We start from the raw sequence: 9,518 nt of genomic DNA on the forward strand, positions 1-9,518 counted from the left end.
GCAGGAATATTCCTGTGGGAGACTGTCCCACATGCTACAGGACAACTAGAATCCTGGGCCCCTGCTCACCATGTACCAGCAGCACCCCTGCTAATCATTACGAGATCTAAAAACAACTCTGCAAGTTTTCCAAATCCCTCCTGGGGACCAAGCCACCCGCCCCAGGGGAAAACCACTGTCTCAGAAACAGCAAATGTTCACTGAATGCTGGCTGAATTGATGACCTTTAATCATCAGGCCTCAGAACTATTCCTTTTCAAAGTATTTCTCATATGACACTATGTGCAGATTCCAAGGATTTCAAATAAAGCTACAAAACATTGAGCTGATGTCCCGCACATGGGGAGCTCAGAGATTTGAGTCCATGATCATTTCCACATTGCACCATGGTGAAATAAATGCAACTTGGCAAGTGAAAAACTCTCTGCCATCTGCTCTTACTATAGACAAAATATTTCTGGATGCCACAGGAATGATGATTTGCACATCACCTCCAAATAGTAAACATAAAATCAAAGAGAAGTTGGGTTGTTTATAGCCTAATTTCAACATGTGCTACTGTTACGAGGCAAATAGATGTTTCTCATAAGTTCAGGCTTTTGGAGGTATTTTCAGAAGCACCGCCTGCACTGGAAATTCCAGGGCCCTGCAGTAGTTAGAAAGGAGCTCTGGTGGCACAGTGGTTAAGCACTCGGCCGCTAACCACAAGGTTTGAACCCACCAGCCACTCTGCAAGAGATACGTGGCAGTCTGCTTCCAATCTGCTTCCATTAAGATTTACAGTCATGGAAACCCTATGGAGTAGTTCTAGCGTGTCCTATAGGGTCGTTATGAGTCAGAATCTACTTAACAGCAGTGAGTTGGGTTTGGTTTGGTGGCAGTTAGAAGGAGCCCTGGTGGTATAGTGATTAAGTGCTCAGCTACTAAGCAAAAGGTCAGCAGTTCGAACTCATTAGCTGTCCCACAGGAGAAAGATGAGGCAGTCTGCATCCAAAAAGATTACAGTCTTGGAAACTCTATACCACAGTTCTACTCTGCCCTACAGGGTGCTACGTGTTGGAATAAACTCAAAAGCAATGGGTTTGGCCGGTAGTTAGGTTCTGCCAGACTGCAAGAAGAGACTGGCTGTAGGTAACCTACATTAATGGGAGTTCCTCATAGGGATACACAAGGAAGAGGGCAACGGTTTCAAATGTTGACAGAGCCAGATCTCACAAAGACTCGGTCTTCTTTATTCTGGGTATGGCACAGCCCACACGTGCAGTGGCCTCATCATCCCCTTTGTCCCAGGTGCCCTGTCCTTGCTCTTCCAGCCCAGGTCACTAATTTCTCTCTCCTTCCATCCACCATGCCTCACAGCTTCTGCTCATGCCTTCTCTGTATCACTCACCTTTAGGGTCACTCCACCACCTGCCTTTTGGTATTTCAAGTTGAAAATGTCCAGAGAGGCATGCTCTCAATTAGGTGCACTAATTCCCAGCCCATATGTGGCAAAAGACTCAAGCCAGGCCTCCATCCCCTGGTCATACATGCACTGTGGGTCCAGGCAGCAGCAGCAGGAAAGCAGGATTGAAGGTACCAAGCAAAGGTGTAAGATAGTCTTCTGAAACAGTTTCAGGAAGTAGCAGGAGTGCTGGAGCGCCTCACGGGACAGTATGACTGGCCAGCAAAATGCATGGAGCCTTCTGGGACCATGGTCCCAGGAGACATCAAGTTCAATTGGCATAACATACTACACAAAAACATTATTCTACATCCTACTTTGGTGAGTAGTGACTGGGATCTTAAAAGCTTGCAAGAGACCATCTAGATGCAACAACGGGTCTCTCCTCATCCAGAATAAAGAAGAATGAAGAAAACCAAAGATGCATGGAAACAATTAGTCCAAGGGACTGGTACACCATGCAATCCTCAGCCTATATGACCATGAGACCAGAAGAACTAGATGCCTGGCTACCACTGCCAACCACTCAGAGGGGAATCTGTGTAGAAGATCCTAGATAAAGTGGGACAACAATGTGGAACAAAATGCAAAATTTTATATATATGTTTATTTATATTTATTTTTTTAATTTTTATTTATTTATTTATTTATCTAATTAATTAATTAATTAATTAATTAATTTTAAAAAGACCAGGCTTGCTGGTCTGATAGAGGCTGGTGAAACCCTTGAGACTATGGCCTCTAGCTGCCCTTCAGGTCTGGAATTGAACTCTTGTGGCTTCCAGCCAAATAAAGTCCGGCCTATGGGCTGAGCACTTACATCAGGTAGATATCACCCCCTGGAGAGATCAATCATGGGAGAACAGAAGGGCAGTGTGTGCACAGGGAGACAGCTCAGGGGGCAGGAGGAGTACATGGGAAGAAAGGACACAGGAAGAGGTAACTACAGGGCGGAAGTGGGAAGAGAGCTGTTACATTGTGGGAAATTGCAGTCAATGTCATGAGACAAAATGTATATCAACTGCTGTATGGAAAATGAAATTGCTCTGTAAACTTTCACCCAAATCACAATAAAAATTTCAAGAAAAAATAATAATAATAAAAAGTGCACTGAGCCCTCCAATTCTGAGGAAGTCCACTTGTCTATCATCTCCATAGAGAGCAACTGGGAAGTGGAAACGCCTTTTACACTTTCCTTTACATACTGTTTCATCAACGAATCGGCTGCTCTTCCCAGGGCATTGACCCATTGGTTTTCGATCATGCATACACATTAGCATCACTTAAGGTAGTTTTAAAAGTTACAGCACTTTGGAGCCAACTTCCAGGAGTTGAGTCCCTGGGTAATACAAACAATAAAGCACATGACTACTAGCCAAAATGTTGGCAGTTCAAACCTACCCAGAGGGACCTCAGAAGAAATGCCTGGTGATCTACCTTCAGAGGATCACAGCCTTGAAAACAGTTCTACTCAGCACACAGAGTCTCCACGAGTTGAAATCAACTGGACAATAACTAACAACCCAGAAATTCTGTAAACTTGTTCTGGGCTGATGCCTTGACAATGTTTTGTTTATTTATTTATTTTTAGCTCTGTTACCATCTATGCAGGTGATTCCAATGTGGAGCAGGAATAAAAACCACTAATCTTAACCCAAAGTTCTAATTTGAATGGTTAGGTCTCAGCTACCATATTTGGCCAATAAGAAAAACATCTGAGGAGTAAGCAAGATCCTGTGCATCATAAATCACCCCCATATAAGTGACATCTGTTTCCCTTCTGGTTAATTTGGACTTACTTAATATATTCTATTATAATGATGTAAGGCGCTAGCTATCGTGGCATAGTAGCCAAGGCATTTGACTGCTAACCAGAAGGCTGGCGGTTGAAACCCACCAGCCATCCCTTGGAAGGAAGATTGGGCACTTTACTTCCATAGTGATACTGCCTCGGAAACCCAAGGAGGGGTCGCTATGAGTTGGATCCAACTCGACGGCACATAACAACAACAACAAAAATAATGATGTAAAAGGGTAAGTACAAGCCTTGCAAACTCACACAAAGAAACATATGAACTTCAAAAGATTTACGAATTCTCTGGATTTATAAAAACTGGATAACTTAGTGTACTTGTTCAGAAAAGTCATACAAACACAGTCAAAGGTGCTGAGAGTAAAGATTTCAGGTAATTCCTGGATTCTGCCCAGATCCAATGGAAAGATCAGGAAACCAAACTGGGACATAAAATCAGTCCATAATTTCAGAAAGTAAAAATTCTGTATTCTGATGGTTCGATCTGGTCTGAACCAAAATCCTGCCTATTAAAAGCAGAAATAGCCCACTCACTATACTACCAAAAGATCTGGATATACGGTTGACATCACATACTGCTTCTGTAATAGCTTTAATGGCACGTCTATAAAACACCATTGAGGCTAAACAGGAACACAGAACCACCAGCTACAAAGCTCTAAAAAAAAATTGCCCATCAAGGCTGGATTTGTTTATGCAATGCACTCCTGCTAGGCTGAACATCTGTGGACAAAAGGAGCCCAAGTGAAAGCATGAGGCCTGTATGAGCTTGTCCCGGAACAGCGTCACAGACAAAAATAAAAAAACAAGTATAGAAAAACAAAGAAATACAATTAGATAAATCTTGAGTGAGTCTGAAATCTAATGATGAGAATCCAATGAGGTGGCCAGGGCCAGTGACAGCAGTGCCAACAGCAGCCCAAGTGTCCAGTCAGTTGTCACTGGTCTGCTCAGCACTCTCAGAAGCAACCTGATAACGTCCCAAAAAGTCCTTTGGTGGTTTAGCTTGCCAGAGTTCATTTCAATTGTTTTCAACAAGAATTTTGAATGCTAAGAGGATTGTTGTTGTTGTTGTGTGCCGTCAAGTCAAACCCGACTCACAGCGACCCCTCCTTGGGTTTCCGAGGCAGTGTCACTACGGAAGTAGACTGCCCCATCTTCCTTCCGAGGAGTAGCTGGTGGGTTTGAACCGCCAGCCTTCTGGTTAGCAGTCAAGTGCATTAGGCACTATGCTACCAGAGCTCCTGCTAAGAGGACAGTGGCTCTATTTTCTCTGGGGTTGCTAGCCTTAGAATGATGGAATGATGGAAGGCAGCTGTTAGTGGTCAACTCTTGTCACTATGTGGAAAGAGCTTTCTTGAGAATGAAGACATGGCAAATAGATTCTAGCATGATCCCTAATGATCTCTGCCACTCAGTATTCACGTCCTTGTATAACATCCCCTCCTCTGGTGGCATAGTGCCTAAGGCACTTGACTGCTAACTGAAGGCTGGCGGTTCAAACCGACCAGCCACTCCTTGGAAGGAAGGTTACGCAATCTACTTCTGTAGTGATACTGCCTCGGAAACCCAAGGAGGGGTCGCTATGAGTCGAATCCGACTCCACGGCAGTAAATTTGGTTTGGTTTTGGTTGAGACTGGTGGGACTATGGCTCGCTTCTAACCAACAGAATGTGGTATGGCTCTCCCGTGATTGTTTGTCCTTCTGATAGACTCATCCTTACTGGTTTTGATGAAGAAAGCTGCCACACTATGAGCTGTGCTACTGAGAGATTCATGTGGCAAGGAACTGAAGGCAGCCTCTGGTCAACAGCAAGCAACTGAGGTTCTAAGTGCAACAACCCACAGGAACTAAATTCTTCCAACAACCACATGAGCTTGGCAGCAGATCCTTCCCCAGTCAAGTCTTTAGATGAGACTTCAGTACTTCACTGAAGTACTGACACCTTCACTGCAGCCTGTGAGACCCTGGAGCCAAACACCCAGCTAAGCCGGGCCTGGACTCCTGGCCCACAGTAAGTGTGAGATAAGAAATGCGTGCAGTTTGAAGCCATTAAGTTTAGGATAGTTTGTTATACATCAATAGATAATATAAAAGACAACAGACACACACACACACTCCCCAAAAAACAAAAAAAACCTCACTGCCGTCAAGTCATTTCCGACTCATAGCAACCCTCCTCGGGTTTCCGAGGTGGTATCTCCAAGGAAGTAGATTGCCCAACCTTCCTTCTGAGGAGTGGCTGTTGGGTTTGAACCGCCAGCCTTTTGGTTAGTAGTCAAATGCCTTAGGCACTATGCTACCAGAGCTCCTAAAAGACAACACAGGGGGGATAAAAATAGAGCCGGGGGTAGAGACAAAATCCTGATGACGCTATTTGAATTTCTGGATCTCACCACGTCTGAAGTTGCTGAAACCCTGAAATGCACCGCTGGAAACACTAATTATGTAAACCAAGATCCCGCCCCTTCCTTGAATTTTTGATGAAGTTAATCTGAGCTGGGATTTTTTAGGCTGTAACTATAAAAGTCCTCACAGAGGTGATCGAAGTTTGACACACCTGTAAAACCAGCAGGCCTACAAAGTCTCGAGGTGAATTCTGAAGTACACTACTTCAGTCTCAGGACAGGCTAAGCCTATAAGTGATCATCGGAGGACTTGATGCTTCCAAGAGCCAGAAAGAACATGTAAGCCACATGTTTAAGTTACTGAGTTAATTTCCAGAACTTACACCCTTGTATTAGAAACAGCTCCATCCTTCATGTGCGGGAAATGATAAAAATACATACTGGAAGAATTAAATAAGAAGATTCATGTGGAAATGTCCCACATAATACCTAACATTTTGTAGGTGTCAAACAAAATGCTTGCCGAGTCAAAATCCAAGCATCTCACTTTTTTATAATCTGAGAAACATTATTTTTAATGACTCGCTTATTCTATTAGAGAGCTCTTTGAAATCCAGAGATGCTTGATCCATGAAGTTGTCAGCAAACTTCCAAGGGAACTATATGAATTACGTGGTTCTGTAAAACTTCAAGCAGCTCTGATTGGCTTGAGTTTTATGAGCCATACTTGCACCCGCAGAACACAACCTGGGTGCTGTCGTGGCCACAGTCTTTCCAGTGGGCAGGGCACTGATTTCAGGACTTCCTGTGTGTTATCTCTTTCATCTTCCCAACAAGCTAATGACGGGGGTACTACCATTGGTCCCATTTTACAGATGAGGAAACTGAGACTTAAAGAACTGAATCACAGTCACAGGGCTAATGGCTAGGAGGAAGTGGGAGTGGCACTCAATAAATGTACATTGAGAGAATGAACCAATCTTCACTAGCCCCTCCTTGATAGATAAACCTGCCTTAACTCAGCCTCTGCACATCTGGGAAAGTATAATAACAATTCATAAACTGTAATGAGGAATATGAGAACGAAACATCGAAAGGATGAATAAAAGTCATACAATTGTTCACATAACACAAGTCTACCAGTATGCTGTATCATGTGTTGGCCTTTATAACACACTTCTAAAAACTGAACTAATCTACCTTTGATTGCTAATTTGCATTCATCAACAAAATGCTTCGAAAAAACAATACTTGCCTTATCCAAATCTAACACCTGAAAGATTTGTTTCACCAGGTGGTTTTAATCTTTTACTATTTCCTGTGATCTTCTGCCATCCTTTCTTCACCCTCCCCTTGTTTCACTGTTGATTCTTAGTGAAATGTAAGAAAAGAGAATGGAACTGAAACTCACACACAAAAATTGATGGAAACCAGAAGAAAAGGAGACCCTGAACCATTATTGGAGATGAAGACCTCTCAGGAAGGGCCGCAGAATAACATGGAGCACATGAAGAACACAGCTCTCATTAACGGGGCAGCCTGCCTCCACCCAGATGAGTGAAAACAACTCTGATGAACCTTTCAGACCAAATAAGCAGAAGAAGTCCCTCTGCAGCATTTTAAGTATCATTACAAACAGCACCTGTTAAGCAGCATGTAATCAGTATGCTCAAGACATGGGATAGCAGTCATATACGGCATACTCAGAAAGACAATGGAGTGGAATTTGTGAATGCTAAATGAACTTTTACAGTTTTTCAGGGAAAATCTTTAAAATTACTGTTGCAAAGCAAAAATCTTTCAACTTGACGTTCCCAAACTGATGTCCTGGTCCTCTCTGCGTTGGTCTCACCACTGCCTTCACGTCTTTGTGGCTGAGATTTTACTCATTTCCCACACCCCAGCAAAAGCAGCTACATCTTCTGCCTGGCAAGCAGTCACGGCCCAACACAGCAGCTGTTGGAGTGGAGATGTGGTAACTCTTGAACATGACTGCAGTCACTGGTATTGGTATGAAATACCTGATGGAGGAACACAATACCAACTACCACTGATGATGGTAAAGAAGGAGAGTCTCCTGTCTTCAGAAAGACCACAATTCTCTGTTGCAGGAATAAGAAATGCACACAGCATTATGTGTTTCATTTAGCCCTTTCATGTAGCATGTTTTCCTTCAGCACGCCAGGGGCACAGCAAGGCGGGGTTTGGAGCACCGGCAGCAGGCTGGGTCAGTGAGCTGGGAGGCACGGCAAGGCGGGTGTTTGGAGCACTGTGGGCAGGCTGGGTCAGCGAGCTGGGGGGCACGGCAAGGCGGGTGTTTGGAGCACTGCAGGCAGGCTGGGTAAGCGAGCCGGGGGGCACAGCAAGGCGGGTGTTTGAAGCACTGGCAGCAGGCTGGGTCAGTGAGCCGGGGGGCACGGCAAGGCGGGTGTTTGGAGCACTGTGGGCAGGCTGGGTCAGCGAGCTGGGGGCAGCAAGTGGATGTTGGAGTGGCCGGGGGAGGCTGGAAAGTGAGCCAGAGGTTTTGGAGCAGCTAAGGGAGAGTGGCGGTTTGGAACAGCTGAGGGAAGAAGTAAGCAAAGCGGTTTGGAACAGCTAAGGAAGAAAAATTTGTCAGTTTGTCACACTGTGGTGGCTTGAGTGTTGCTGTGAGGCTGAAGGCTATGCCACCAGCATTTCAAATGCCAGCAGGGTTACCCATGGTAGACAGGTTTCAGCGGAGCTTCTAGACTAAGACAGACTCGTAAGAAGGAAGAGGCCATCCATTTTTCAAAGAACTGGCCAGTGAAAACCTTATGAATAGCAGTGAAACACTGTCTGATATATTACTGGAAAACTTTATGAATAGTGCTGAAACATTGTCCGATATAGTGCCAGAAGATGAGCCCCTCAGGTTGGAAGGCACTCAAATTATGACTGGGGAAGAGCTACCTCCGTAGAGTAGAGATGACCTTAATGATGTGGACAGACTAAAGCTTTCTGGACCTCCATTTGCTGACGTGGCATGTCTCAAGATGAGAAGAAACAGCTGCAAACATCCATTCATAATCGGAACATGGAATGTACGAAGTATGAATCTAGGAAAATTGGAAGTTGTCAAAAATGAAATGGAACACATAAAGATTAATATCCTAGGCATTTTGTTGTTGTTGTTGTTATGTGCCATCGAGTCGGCCCTGACTCACAGTGACCCCTCCTTGGGTTTCCGAGGCAGTATCACTGCGGAAGTAGGATTGCCCAACCTTCCTTCCGAGGAGTGGCTGGTGGGTTTGAACCGCCAGCCTTCTGGTTAGCAGTCAAGTGATTTAGCCACTATGCTACCAGAGCTCCCATCCTAGGCATTAGTGAGCTGAAATGGACTAGTTTTGGCCATTTTTAATGAGACAATCACATGACCTACTATGCCGGGAATGACAAAATGAAGAGGAATGGTGTGGCATTCATTATCACAAAGAATGTGTCATGATCTATCCTGAAGCACAATGCTGTCAATGAAGAATAATACCCATGTGTCTACAAGGAAGACCAGTTAATACTACTAGTTAATACTACCAGTTAATCCTAAATTATTCAAATTTATGCACCAACTACCAAAGCCAAAGACAAGGAAACTGAAGATCTTTACCAATTTCTGCGGTATGAAATTGACTGAACATGCAATCAAGATGTGTTAATTGTCACTAGTGATTGGAACGCAAAAGTTGGAAACAAAGAACAATCGCTGTGCAAAAACGGCAAGGAGGCCACATGTTCTGACCTCCTCTAACCCTACAAGAGGAAGACAGGATTACCAGCAGTAACCCAAGGCCTATTCCTACAAGGCCAGACATGCTGCCTCCTTCCAGCCCTTTCTCCAATCGTTCCTCCCAAAGCACCCACCACCTCTCTCCTGGGTTCGATAATTCGCTGCAG

The 9,518-nt window shown here is 44.4% G+C and overlaps 1 protein-coding gene across 1 annotated transcript in view; it reads right to left on the reverse strand.

The window, feature by feature from the left end:
* Nucleotides 1-9,518, reverse strand: part of RHBDD1 (rhomboid domain containing 1) — a 140,961-nt gene that overhangs the window by 99,065 nt on the left and 32,378 nt on the right. The window lies entirely within an intron of this gene.

Source organism: Orycteropus afer, unplaced genomic scaffold, assembly GCF_000298275.1.
Source record: "Orycteropus afer afer isolate SDZICR_OR568_19922 unplaced genomic scaffold, OryAfe1.0 scaffold00002, whole genome shotgun sequence".
Taxonomy (NCBI): Eukaryota; Metazoa; Chordata; class Mammalia; order Tubulidentata; family Orycteropodidae; genus Orycteropus; species Orycteropus afer.